Source organism: Pinus tabuliformis, chromosome 9 (genome assembly GCF_031772625.1).
Source record: "Pinus tabuliformis cultivar Carrire ecotype Pingquan chromosome 9, CPIR1, whole genome shotgun sequence".
NCBI lineage: Eukaryota > Viridiplantae > Streptophyta > Pinopsida > Pinales > Pinaceae > Pinus > Pinus tabuliformis.
The window spans coordinates 665,596,057-665,610,728 of record NC_142307.1 but is presented as its reverse complement, the minus strand read 5'-3'; positions in this window follow the sequence as shown (position 1 = coordinate 665,610,728).

The following is a 14,672-nucleotide window of genomic DNA, read 5'->3' as shown; positions in this document are numbered from 1 at the left end:
ATTGTCACAAGCTTGAACGAACTTCTTTGCATCTTTAAAGATCGTAGGCCAATAATACCCTGTTTGGAGCACCTTATGTCCAGTTCTCCGATCGGCAAAGTGTCCACCACATGGTCCATCATGACAAGCTTTCAAAATGTCAAAAATTTCATCCTCTCGGACACATCTCCTGATGTGCATATCTGCTCCTGTATGGAACAAGTAGCCCCCAATCCAGGAAAATCGAGCACTTCACTGGACAATCTGTTTTCGTTCATTGGGGGTCAGATGTTTCAGTAATTTGCCTACTGCTAAGTAATACGCAACATCAGCATACCAGGGTGTTTTAATAGTGACACGGAACAGATGCTCATCTGGAAATTGATCTTCAACTGCTGCTGCATCCACCAGTTTGGGCATCCGTGAGAGAATGTCAGCTACAGGGTTTTCTTTTCCAGGGCAGTCTTTGATTGTGATATCAAATTCCTGCAATAAAATCAGCCATCTGGTTATTCTAAAATTTGTGATCAATTTATTTGCTAAATACTTTATGGCAAAGTGATCTGTATACAAAATAACAGGATATCCAGTAATGTAATGCTTAAACTTATTGACAACATGTATTACAGCTAGAAATTCCTTTTCAGTAATGGTATAATTCAATTCAGCAGGGGATAAATTCTTGCTAATATAATAAATTGCATATGGTTTTTTATCTTCTTCCTGCCCAAGGACTGCTCCAATAGCTGTATCTGAGGCATCTGATGAAATTTGAAATCGCTGGTCCCAATTTGGTCCTCTAAGGACTAGGGCCCTTAACACAAGCCTCTTCAGATCCTTGAAAGCACAGTCACATTTTTCTGTCTATAGAAAGTCAGCATTACCTGTCAATGCATATAGAGGTGCAGCAATATGCGAAAAATGTTCTATAAATCTTCTATAGTAACCAGAAAATCCAAGAAAACTATGTACCTTTGTTTGAGTGGTAGGAGTGGGAATTAGCAAAATTATTTGAATTTTGGTTGGGTCTACCTGTATGCTAGCTGCTAAGATATAATGGCCTAGAAGAAGTCCTTCAGTCATCATCATATAACATTTTTCATGGCTCAAACAGAGCCTAGTGGCAATGCAGCGCTGGAAAACTTTTTCCAGTGTGTCCAATGTTGGATCGAAATTGTCTCCGTATGGTGTAAAATCATCCATGTATACTTCGAGTCCTTCATTTATTAAGTTTGAAAAGATGCTGAGGATAGCCTTTTGAAATGTGGCAAGAGCATTGCATAAACCAAAAGGTAAAAATTTGTAGGCAAATGTTTCCCAAGGACAAGTAAAACTGGTTTTGTCTTGGTCTTCAGGGACAATCTGAATCTGATTGTATCCACTGAAGCCATCTAAGAAAGAAAAGAATTTCTTTCCTACTAGAATGTCTAATACTTGGTCAATGAATGGAAGGGGAAAGTGGTATTTTTGTGTTGCTTTATTTAGTTCTCTATAATCTACACAAATTCTCCACTTCCTGTTCTTCTTTAATACCACGACAAGTGGAGAGACCCATTTACTATCGGAGATGGGATAGATGAAGTTCACGTCTAAAAGTTTTTGAAGTTCACCTTTTACAATGTCTTTTAGGTGAAGATTAAGTCTCCTTTGTGGTTGGCGAACAGGTCTCACATCTTTTTCTATGTAAATGTGGTGTGTACATAACTGGGGATCAAGTCATTTCATATCAGGATAGTCCCATGCAAATGCTTCTTTGTATTTCCTCAGTAGTTGGATGAGCTTCTCTTCTTGTTCAGGAGTCAGGTTGGCATTAATGTTTAAAGTCTTTCCTGGGTCAATTTCTACAATTTTACTATTTGAGACAGAGGTAGTAGGTATTGTTTGATCGTGCGTATCTTTAAGAGGATCTTCTTCTAATTCATTATCAAATGCTGCTTCTATCATGTGACATTGTATGCGGGATTTGGTTTCAGTTTGGCTAATAAAATTGTTAATGGCATCATCTTCTGTTTGGTCTTTGAAATCGAGGGCCTCTTCTATGGTTAATGGAGATCTAATATTTTCGGTAAGGTATGATACAGGATGCTTGTTAGTTTTTATTATTGTAACACTTGGCTACGCTCGGGGATATAAAGCTAGATTCTTGATATTTTCCCCCCTAACTATGGTTATACTGCCTTGTCGGCAACCAATATAAGCATCGACAGTTGCAAGCCAAGGTCTGCCTAAAATCAATGGATGTCCATCAAGTCGGTTTTTGGGGTTTATTATCAGAAAATCGGCCGGATACTCCCAGGAGTCAACAGATACCATGACATCATGTAGTGTGCCTTTTAGTCGAACCACAAATCGGTCAACCAGTTCTAATAAATTGGAGGTCGGTTCTACTAATGTAATGCCCAGTTTTTGGCAAGTGGTGGTTGTTAAGATATTAATTGCAGCTCCTAGATCAACTAAGGCATTTGAGAAGGTTTTTCCATTGATTTGTACGGTTACTATTGGCTTTCCTGGGTCTTCGTATTTAACGGTGTTTCTTTTCTTGAAAATAAATCGAATAGAGTGCCAACTGCTTGGACTTTTGGGTTGTTTGTTATTTTCCTCCTTAGTTTCTTTATACATAATTCTTTGATAGTCTTTGCATATATCGGAATGTCTTGAATGGTTTGGAGGAGTGGGATTTTTATGTACAAGTTTTGTAGTTCTCCCAGAATGTCAAAATCCGAGTATTGTATAGGTCGAGGTATAATTAGACGTTCTGGGAATGGAGAGGATGTGGTCGCTGGATTATGAATTTGTTGTCTGGTCACTTCCTCTTCTTGTGTCGGTTGTTCCATAGGTAATTGATTTTCAATTTGAGTTGTTTTATCTCCCTCTGTTTCAATGATACGCCCAGATCTTAATTGAAGATCATTACACTCCCTTAGATCGGTTCCTATCTCTAGTGTTTCCACTATTTGAATAGATTGGACCACCCTGTTATTCAGATTAGGGTTGGGTTGGGCTGGGAGTTGCGGTCTTAAATTAGACTCGGGGTTTTGTTGTAATGCTGGTAGTGTAGGTTGAGGGAGCGAGATGGTTCCTACTAGCTGATTCATCGGTCTTTGACAGTGTGTCTGCCAGGTTTGACTCTGTGAGGTAGGAGGGGTCCATTGTGTTGGATATGCATTATTTTGCCAATATGGTTGGGTATAGGGAAAATTTGGCCAACTGGGTTGGCTTGCTTGATTTGGCCATGGAGATGATGAAAGAAATGATTGTTGTGACCAATTCGGGAAGGGAGGTTGATTTTGCCACATTGTATTATATTTTTGAGCATGATATTGTGGAGGCTGAAAAGAAGAAGTTGGGTCTGAAAACATACCTGATTGTCGTGGCTTCCATTGACGGTGCTGCTTGAGTAGATACATTGGTTCTGGTTCTTCTTTTGCTTCCTTGTATACTACTTTCAATCTAGGAAGTGAGGGGCAGCTCTCTATGGAGTGGTCTTTTGTACAAATGACGCAAAATTGGACTGCATCTAATGGACACTCCTTATGGCTATGTTTCTTTCTGCATCTGGGATAGAAGATTGCCAAATTCTGTTTTGCTTTTGCTTGCTTTTGTTTGGGCTACATAATATCAAGTTGTGTTGTCAATGTCCCCAATATGTCAGTTTTAAAATTTTCTAATAAATTTCCAATTTCTGCACGAGTTAGTCCTTCTACCAAAGTTCTCTTATCTCTTGTAAACCGATCATGTTCTGCTGGTTTTAGTCTTATGCTGCCTCTCGAGCTCCTGATACATAAATCAATAATGTCAGCAAAATTTTCCTGATAAATATCTCCTTTCCCCATAATGTTTAGTGTTTCAATCCATTGTTCCTTCATTCCCTAATTAATGTTGTTTTTAATACATTATCAGGTAAGAGTAATGATGCATAAGGAGATCTTTGAAGATTGTACTGGAAACGTTCTACATATTCTTCTAATGTTTCATTTGGTCTAGCTACTATCTGAAATATTTCATATTTTAACTCTCTAGACCTACAATAGTCCTGATATTTTTTTAGAAAAGACTCTTTCATTTGGTCCCAGTTATTTATAACACCACCACCTAATCCAATAAACCATCTTAGAGAAGCCCCTTTTAATGTAGAGGGAAATAATTTCAGTTCCTAGGGATCGGTGGTATAGTCATATCCTGTACACAGCACGTCAAATACGAATAAAAATGCATCCGGATCTTCTGATGTAAAGCCATGGAATGTAGGGATACGCTGGAGAGGAATTGCTTTCATAGGTGCATTAGCTGCAGTATCCACAATGGGTAATTGCAGTGTAGAGGTTTGGGTGTTTGGCTGGTTCTGGGCCATTTGGTCAAATATATGCCAATAACCTTCTGGGATGTCTAGGAGGGTATTCCTAGGTTGTCGAGGGGAACGGCTCTAACAGGAATGGTCTTAATAGCACTTCCTTTATCTGGGATGATGAGAGTGTCTAATGTCTAGGAGGGTTGAAGTTCTTGAATTTCTTCAACTTCGTTATAAATGATTTTTGCAGCACTTTCTTTATCTGGGCTACTTAATGGCTATATTACCCCAAGAGGAGATTTTGGTTCTTCAGTTTCTCCTCTTCCTTCACAAAGATTGTTAAGGTTCCCTTCTTGCAATGATTTTGGGCTAGAATTTTCAATTTCTTGAAAATCTTACTCTTCGGTTTGACTGTGCACCTCAGCAAAAACTACAGATGGTGATCCTGTGGCCTGAAGAGAACTAGTAGGTTGTCTAGAAGCAAATTTTCTAGGTCCTACTAAAGGCTGAGATTCTGCTTTTTAAAGGATTTCATCTATAATGGTTGATCGGCCAAGGGTCACCAGCCCCTTAGTTTTATCGGGCTTGGGTAGAGGTTTGGGATTCTTTTCAGGCTTTTTCTGCTTAGTCATGCACTCAAATCAACTGCTAAGTTCTACCCAATGAAATAATAACAAATCTGTAGGAAAGCGCGCAAGGGAGCAGGGCTATTACATACTCCACACGCAGGTTCTTACCTTTCGTTTTTAAAACCCAGTTCTTTCCTAACAAGTTCTTACACTACTCTGGAAAAGAAGAAAATGGATACAGTCTTCCCCGGCAACGGCGCGAAAATGTCGAGTCGTAAAAAGGGTATTTTTCACCTCTAATTACCTCACATTAACTTGTCAATCCAGGAACGATTTGTTATCTCAAAGAGTATACTCAGTTTGAGGAGGTCATTTGTCAGAGTAATGCTAGTAGTATAGTGCTCAAGAAAACACAAGAGTAAACGGATGCTTAAAAGAAAATCTACTACAGCAAAGCACTTTAAGACTTCAATCATGCATTCAAAAGACTAAGTAAATTATCAGTCAACGCTACAGTAACAATAACTCATCCCTCTGTAAACTGATGTAACTGAAGACAATCAAGGAATAGATCACCAACCTGGGAACTAGGCAACGAATGTCAATGCTCACTACAGTTTCAGATCGTTCAACGCAATGGCAATGCAAACAACAGGAAATGGAACAGCAACTAGGAAATGGAACAACAACTAAGAAATGGAACAGAAACTAGAAAATGTAACAGCAACTGATTCTTATAAACAATAACACTTTAATCTACAGGAATAAGTGCAGCAATCGTATTGTAGAGAAATCAGAGAGCAATCCTTACGCTAAGAACAAATCAGAAAAAAAATGGAAATAGAATGGCAACCAATTAGTAATGAAATATAGAACAACGCTTAAAGACAATTGTGAATGTACAGTAAACCGAAATAAATAACACACACAACACACCTTGATATTGAGAGAAACAGTAATATGACTCTGATACCACAAATATTAATCTCAGTTATAACGAATAACAATCACAATTCATAATGGAACAGCAATGTCAATTGAACAACAATCGTAATTAAGTATAAAACATAGATGAATACAGTGATACCAACTTAAGAATATTACAGCCTGGTTACTCTGTAATTGAACAACAATAGCATTCTGTAAAGAACAGTAATGTTACATCAATAATTTAAAGGAACAACGATGCGTTATAAAGTTAGAATAAACAATACGATATTCCTATTACAGAGAACGATATTGTAAATATAACAGAGCTGTGATATAAAATAACAAACACATCAGATTACCGAACAAAGCTGATAATGAAAACCACGCACGAACTAAAGATAATGATACAGGAGCAAGTGTTCCACCAGGGTTGGGCCCTTAGCCTCTAGGGATACACCGCTTGAGATTATCCCAGGATCAAAGATCGAACAACAACCAGATTTATATTAAAGCATTTAAACAAAGTTACAGTGGACCACCTCTCAATGAGAGTCGATGATCAAAGTTTTAAATACAACGAGAAATTACATAAGAGTAACAACAACCGTCCCCCGGGCTAGCAGTGCTGCCCCTTTTTATAACAGACGAGCGGAGATATGAATGATGCAAAAATAGTTAAGATTGCAATCCATCAGGATCAGAAGATCCTGAGGGATTCGCCAAACGGCTAATTCCAGTTATCCCTTTGTTCTCTTGCGCCGATTCGATATCTCTTTTTCCTTTCCTTCGCTGATATGCTTCAGTTTGGATCACCTTGTCTGTGTATGGTTTCCTGCCATAGGGACAGCATTTAACTATGCTCTGTATCTTTCCTTGGGATGGGAATCTTTCGTTTTTCCCTTTTTCTGCATTAAAAAAATGTTGATTATTAGTTATCTTGCGTTACATATAAATCTCATAGATTTTGTCATAATTTCTTCTTATTTACCTAATTCATGATGCAAAGGGATTATGAGTTTTTAAAGAAAATATGACAAAATAATCAATAAAACATACCTTCTTCATTACTCCACAAAGGGATTTCTTGGGGGAATTGTTCTCCTAAACCCATTCATGCTATGTTTGTGAAGAAACTCATATAATTTGTAATTTTTTTCTAATGTTTCTCCCTTTCATTTGAAAATAAAATCTTTACTGGTCATCAACTTCATTTATGATGTTACTTGTGTTTATGATAGTGCCATGTCTTTGTTGATTCTTTGCTTCATGTCCAACTCTACCTATATTGCTACTAAATCTTTGAACACATTGGCATAACTTTTATGTTCTTCTTCTTCTGGTATCTCTAAGATTGATTCTCCTTTGAATGAGTAATGTTCATATTTATAGCCAATACATGTTTTAATAGACAGGGATATCTGGCACTAGATAAATATTATCTAATTTTTTGGTCCCTTTTAGAAACATTAAGTTCATATTTAACTGAGAATTTCTCTACTCTAGCTCATTTCTTAACGATACAACCTCTTCTTCTAGCATCTCACAATTTATTTCCTTTTCTTTCAGCTAACTTACTAGTATCTTTTCTATTTTCTTAGCCTATTCTATTTTTTCCTTTAGGAGGATGATGACTACTTCATAAAAATAATGATCTCTCTTCTCATATTGTGTAACAACTCATTTTTCTTTTTGTTCTTTCCTTTGCGTCTCTTTATTTATTTTAGGGCACCTTCAAGATCTACTTCACTTTCAACTTCTTCCTTAGAGTATGAATCTTCATTTTGATGATCAGTGGCTTGAGAATTCATGTTTAAGAGATATTTTTCATCGTAACTACCTTATTATTCTACAAATCGACATATATAAGCAACATGACCTATTTTTCTACAATTATGAGAGAATAATACCTTTCCTTTGTGTTTTCTTGATCTTATTTTCATCGATTTCAATTATTTTGCATCTACCTTCAACTTCTTCCTCTAATTTTGAATCTTAATTTGGATGATCAATAACTTGAGAATTCATGACCTTTCCTTTGCTAGTTTCCCTTAAGATAAAGTACACTTCTTCTACCTATGATACAATCTTGGAGTAATTCCAAGCTTTGAGCTCTTTTGTCTACTCTAAATCTTTAGAGGTTTCCTCCTTTTTAGTTGACTTTTCTTTCTCCATTTGATATGTAGCGTGAATTTCATCTCCCTCATAGATGTTTTGCAACTTATCCCATTTTATTTTATTTCTTTACAAAGAAACACCTTATAGAACTATGATTTTATAGTCCACTCAAGATGGCACTCATGAATTTTGTATTATGGTTATCATCCTTCCTTCCATCTACTATAGATTGGAAAGCATTGAAACTAAAATAAATCAAATATTCCTTCATCCTTTTCTTCAAGAAATCATAGTTTGATACATCAAACACAACATCTTTAATTGAACCTTCTTGAATAGACATGGTCGCTGTAAGATATTCTTTTTAGTGGCTAGACTATTTATGAATGAACTTACTTTGATACCAATTGTTGGATTTACATATGTACTAAGAAGGGGCGGAGGAGGGGATTGATTCAGTATAATGATTAATTTTTCTTATTTAAATTCATTCAAACTTCATAAAACATCAATCTCATAAAATAAAAAAATTATACGAGATATACATGGAAGCCATTATGAGAGAAAACCACAAAAATTATTTATAGGAAAGAGTCTTGTTGGCACCAACCTAATATTACATGATTTTATAGGCACCAACATACAAGAGACACCAATACCCTCTATTTTTTTGTACACACCAACCTATAGGAGACACCAATCCCCTTTGTTTCTTTGTAGGCACCAAGCTATAGAAGACACCAATCCCCTTTGTTGCCTTCTAGGAAACAAAATACGAGAGATGCCAATCTGCTTTGTTTCTTTGTAGGGACCAACCTATATGAAACACCAATCCCCTCTACTACAAATATTCATTCGAACCAACCTACTTCACTTATTTTTCTTACTTCTTCACATTGTCTATTAGCTGCTTATTCTTTCACCAAATTTTCTCGCTTCTTCAACCATCGCCAGGCCTATTAATTGTTTATTCCTTTGCCAAGACTATTAAATTCTTATGCCTTCACCAAGTCTACTTACTAATTTTTCCTTCTCCAAGTCTACTTGTTGGTTTTGGTAGCTTCTCAAGAAAAAACTTGTACAACATTCCACACATTCAACTCTGCAAGTCTAGTGGTAGAGCTTCTGGGTACCTATAGATCTGTTTTATGTCCTCTCGATAGTTCACAGTCTGAAACATCCCAAAAAGAATGTTATAGCAAAACTCTTAGGCTAGCCTATTTGAATCATGTTTCAAGAGCGCTCATGAACACTAAATCCCTCACCCATATCTCCAAAATTATAGTGTAACAAGGTCTAAAATTTATACCATGGGTACATTGATATATTTTCTCTATCTCTTCCAAATTTCACAGACTAAAACATCACAAAAGGAAATTTATATCAAAAAATACCACGCTGACCTATTTGAAGTAGATTTTATGAGCATTCAGAAAGCCTAACTTCCTTATAGCAATCCAAAGTAATATATATATATATATACTCGAAGTTTCATGTTTCAAAACATTTCATTACAAAACAAATGTTATAGATAAAATACCAAGCTATCTTGTTTGATGACCATTTAGGAAGACTAAATTCTTTAGGATATATCTTTGAAGTCATAATAGACCAAGGTTTAAAATTTTAACCACAAGTACATTGTGATTCTCTATCTATACACTCCATGTTTCACATTCCTAAACATCACAAAAGAAATTCTATAGCGAAAATTCCACAATGGCTTGTTCACCCCATATATCACATTTTTTCTTCTAACTTTAGACTCCAATAATCAACCAAAAAAATATTACTTGGATTCAGTTGCAACCTTAGATATCTTTTTTCTTGGATTATGTAAAATGCACTCATATGTCCTTTATTTATTGTGCTTTTCCATTCACTTATGGGGTTTACTTGTATAATTGCTTAGGTCGGCTTACTTTCTTTGGTTGGCTCACCCCAATGAAATCTTTCATATCTCCTCATGTCTATGGAGCTAGAGGGAGCGTAATAAACTGATGAAAATGTATAAACATATAATTTCCAACCATATATCCTTTGGTCCAATCTAATTTATGAAATCAGAGTAAAATACCCTTCAAAAACAAGGTATCAAAATTGGACATTAAAAATCCAAAAAAAATATTTTTAACAATCCTTACCTTGTACATACATAGTCTTCCTCGATATTTGACCTCACTGAAAACAATATTTCCAACATATAACATGTCCCCTATAGTTAAATTGAAATATTTTTTCTTTATTTAAGCTTCATTAAGATGGGTTTCATCTATTTTCCCTTTTTAAAGATGAGATTCATTTATTTGTCCTCCATTGGAATGCGTTTCTTTGATATGGATTACAATGACATAGGATCAGTATGATCTAACTACATTTGAAATAGATTTCATTAGTTTGGACTCTATTGAAGAAGTTGGTAGGCATTTAAACCACATTCAAAGTTGATATTCTCTTTCCAACAATATATAGATCTAGATCTAGTGTTTTGGCTCTTGATTATGAATTTATAAATATTATCCTTTTCATGATTTTCATTAAAATGTTTACCGTATTTTACATTGTTGTTGGATTTAATTCAATATGAGATCTTATTTTTAGTTTTTTGTCATCGTCATGTTGGTGTAGGGACATCAATTTCAATTATTTCAAAGGGAAATGAAAGATGTTGGTATTGGATTGAATAGTTCCCTTCAATGCCATGGTCCTTGGATTGAGATACCTAAGAGATATTAAGATGAGAAAACTCCAGTATATAATGTCAAGGAGAAAAAAAGATCTATTCATGTTGATGCTTGATTGTGCTAGCACCCTAACCAACATGCTTGATGATCTTAAAAATCAAGTTTGTCTACTAACCTTTTTGAAAATTTTATTTTAGAGTATGTATTTTTTCTAATGTATACAACATTGATAAGAATTTTCTAAAAAAGTGATATGCTTGTCAACTAAAGGAATGTCAAATATTAATATGTCTTTCAACACTGGATTAGAATAAGATAAATACTTATACCACAATTCATTACATAAAATTTAAATATAAATAACATATTTTCTTTGCAATTACATTTATATAATATAAGGTTTAAAAATTTTCATTGTTGAGAATTACCATATATTGTAATTAACATAATAATTAAGTGAAACCCAACATTGGTTGCCCTAATGTGGAGATAAATTCCAATATTTGGATATATATTTATTTCTTCCATGACTATCTACTCAAAATTTGAATATATTATAGATAACATCTACTTACATATTGATTATAGGGGCTTGGAATGTGCATGCATAAAAATTATCATATATATTCTAATAAACTTAACCGGTAATGTAAACAATTGTTTGGTTAACCTAACATGCATATATATTTAGCATCATTTCATGTTCATTTAGATTGCAATCACATAGGTGACCCTTATTACTGCTACTCTAAGATCAAGAGATACAATGATTCAATGATAAAGAGATTCTAGAAACAAATTGTAATACATATGATACATAGATGTCATATAACATAAATCCCTAGTCTAACTAGGTAATTTATAACATAAATCCCTAGCCTAACTAGGTAATTGATGGGTAGGCTATATTTTATCATCAGGTAGCCTATATTTTATCATCTCACACAAATTTGTCCCTACTCTAAGATCAAGAGATACAATGATTCAATGACAAAGAGATTCTAAAAACAAATTTTAATACATATGATACATAGATATCATATATATAAATCTAGAGTCTAACTAGGTAATTGATGGGTAGGCTATATTTTATCATTTCACACAAATTTGTGCAATATCATGTAAACATACCTTGGTTGATAATGTGTTGAAAGTTTTCATCATAGGGTCAAAGTACTTCTAAATGATATTAAATAAGGGGGAAATGATTATTGTTTAGGTGTTTATATATACAGTTTTTATGGACATAGGTTAATTAGACAAATTTGAACCTTGAATCTCATATTTTACATAATTTTTCATAACATCTCAATCACCAATTGAGCATCCTTCCTTGGGTTGTCATATATTAGATTTGATGCAATATATTAGATTTGATGCAAGAAGAAATCCTTGGAAGTATGCACTAAAAGAATATGTTTATGAGGAAAATGATGAACATGTATGAAAATGAGAAGAAGCATTATACAAGTATTTTAGAAAATTTGGCCATAGAATCATAAGATCACCTCATTTGTGTAAGCTCATGGTCATGATCATATTAATGATAATGTAGTTCTAGACATACCTATTGCAATTATTGATAATCATTTCAATGATTTTTAAGGGTTGAATTCAAATTCTAATCTTAAAGAGTTAGATATTAAATTGATGAAATTCAAGATCAATTTAATTTAAGTTTTAATAATATTATTTAATCAAAAATTTGTTTTAAATTGAGTTCTATTATGGTTTATGAATTAACAATGGTTTTATTTCCTTTTAATTTTGTAAAAGGAAATGGAGGAATGGTAAAACTAACCAGTGAAAAAAGATACCATATTGTATAGTCTAGGTGTTTAGCACATGCTCACATTTTCTTAATTTATTAGAATGTAAAGTGGATGTATAATTTTCTGTATGAATGGTATATTTCCTTTGAAAAATTCTCAAATTTGAATCGCCAAGTATATCTTGAAAAAAATTTCCACATGGTTAAGGTAGATTGGTTAAGGTAGATTATTGAAGGAGTTTTATTAAAAAAATGTATATCTTGAAAAAACATTTTCCACATGGTTAAGGTAGATTATTGAAGGTTGGGGAGAGGATTTACAAATTAGAAATGTAACTAGGATTTATTGTTGTGACACTAAAGTCCTTATCATGAGGTAGATTATTGAAGGTTGGGGAGAGGATTTACAAATTAGAAATGTAACTAGGATTTATTGTTGTGACACTAAAGTCCTTATCATGAAAAAAATTGTGAAGAATAAATTTCTCAAAGAAGCTTGGAATGGTATAAAATCTAGTGGGCAACATTTGAGGTAGATTATTGAAGGTTGGGGAGAGGATTTACAAATTAGAAATGTAACTAGGATTTATTGTTGTGACACTAAAGTCCTTATCATGAAAAAAATTGTGAAGAATAAATTTCTCAAAGAAGCTTGGAATGGTATAAAATCTAGTGGGCAACATTTGAAAGTTTTTAGTTGCATATCTTATGTACATGTTACATGAAAATTGAGAAACAAGCTGACAATAAAAGTCAAAATGTATATTTATTGGATATAGTAAGCATTCTAAAGAATCGACACTGCAAAATCCTACTTCTAAGAAGTTTATATGAACCATGGTTGTTAAATTCTAAAAAAAACTAGCCATGGGATAATCAAGTTAATAAGACAATTAGAAGTCAAATTCCTTTTCTAAATGTACATGCCGTCTGGATTCTAAAAGATAGAAAGCACTAAGACTTCCAAGATTACATGTAGCAAGAGAATCTTCGAGACAAGAAATTTAAACAATATATAATTCTTCTTCCAATAATTGGGATCCCACTATAGCCTCTCTAAGGAACTAGAAAATGACAAGGAACTAGAAAATGAGCAGTTTGAGATAAATTTATGCAAAATTTTGAAAAGGACGGAGTACATTTTTTGTATTATCATCTAATCCAACGACTTTAATAGTGGATTTAGCAAGTGACAGAAAACACAAATAGAATCTTGTATCTTTAGTAGCGAGCAAAACAAGTATCAGAGTTAAATGGGTTTACAAAACAAATAAATGGATTTACAAAACAGATTTTAATAAGAAACAAAAAAGTAATATCTCTTGTTAATGTAAATATTTTGTTTTTGCTGTAACCAAACAAATTATTACTATTTTTAAATTATAAACTCTTCTTGAATTAAGTTATGGAAAGATGAATTTGTAGTTATTAGTGAATACAATTTTTTTGGATTAATTAGTTAATGTTTTTATTGCAACCAAACAAATTATTACTATTTTTAAATTATAAGTTCTTCTTGAATTAAGTTATGGAAAGATGAATTTGTAGTTATTAGTGAATACAATTTCTTTTGATTAATTAGTTAAGAGAGACTGTTCTCTGTTCCAAGAAAACCAAAAAAATCTTGGAGTATTTTACTTAAGAGATTAAGAAGATAGGGGTATCTGAAATCAACAAGAGAAAAGAGGAAAAAAAACTGTGCTTAGAGGTCAGACAATTTGTGATAACTACCTCTGGTTAAGACCAAATAGCTGAAAAAACACTAGGTCTCTAAGGAGAGAAGAAATTTTCCCTGGAATCAGGGATAGCACAGGGGGAGATTTGTTTGGTTAAGACCAAATAGTTGGAAAAGCACTAGGTCTCTAAGGAGAGAAGAAATTTTCCCTGGAACAAGGGATAGCACAGGAGGAGATTTGTTGGCATAGTAAATCTCACGGTAGGGAGGAAAAAGAAAGTCTAAATCTAAGTGCAGACCAAATTATGGAAGCAGCATATTCAGATAAGTGAAAAACTTCTTGAAGTTATTTAGATAAATAAGTCTATATTCTGAGTTTATTAAATGCTTTAACCACTTTAGACTGGTTAATTAAGAGAGGTATTAGTAGGTTATTTTATACTTACGAGATAGATTTATTCTTCAAAGAATTCCATGAATAATGAGTTACGAGTGGTGTGAACAAACGAAAGCAAAAAGGAACCATCTTTATTTTTCCCAATGAAATTGGAGTGCAAATATTAAAGAGAGAGCGAATACCCCTAAATGTGAAACTAGGAAAGAATAACTGATAACAGAAAAAGTCCAATAGTGAGTACAGTTAAATTTTAGACGGAGCTAT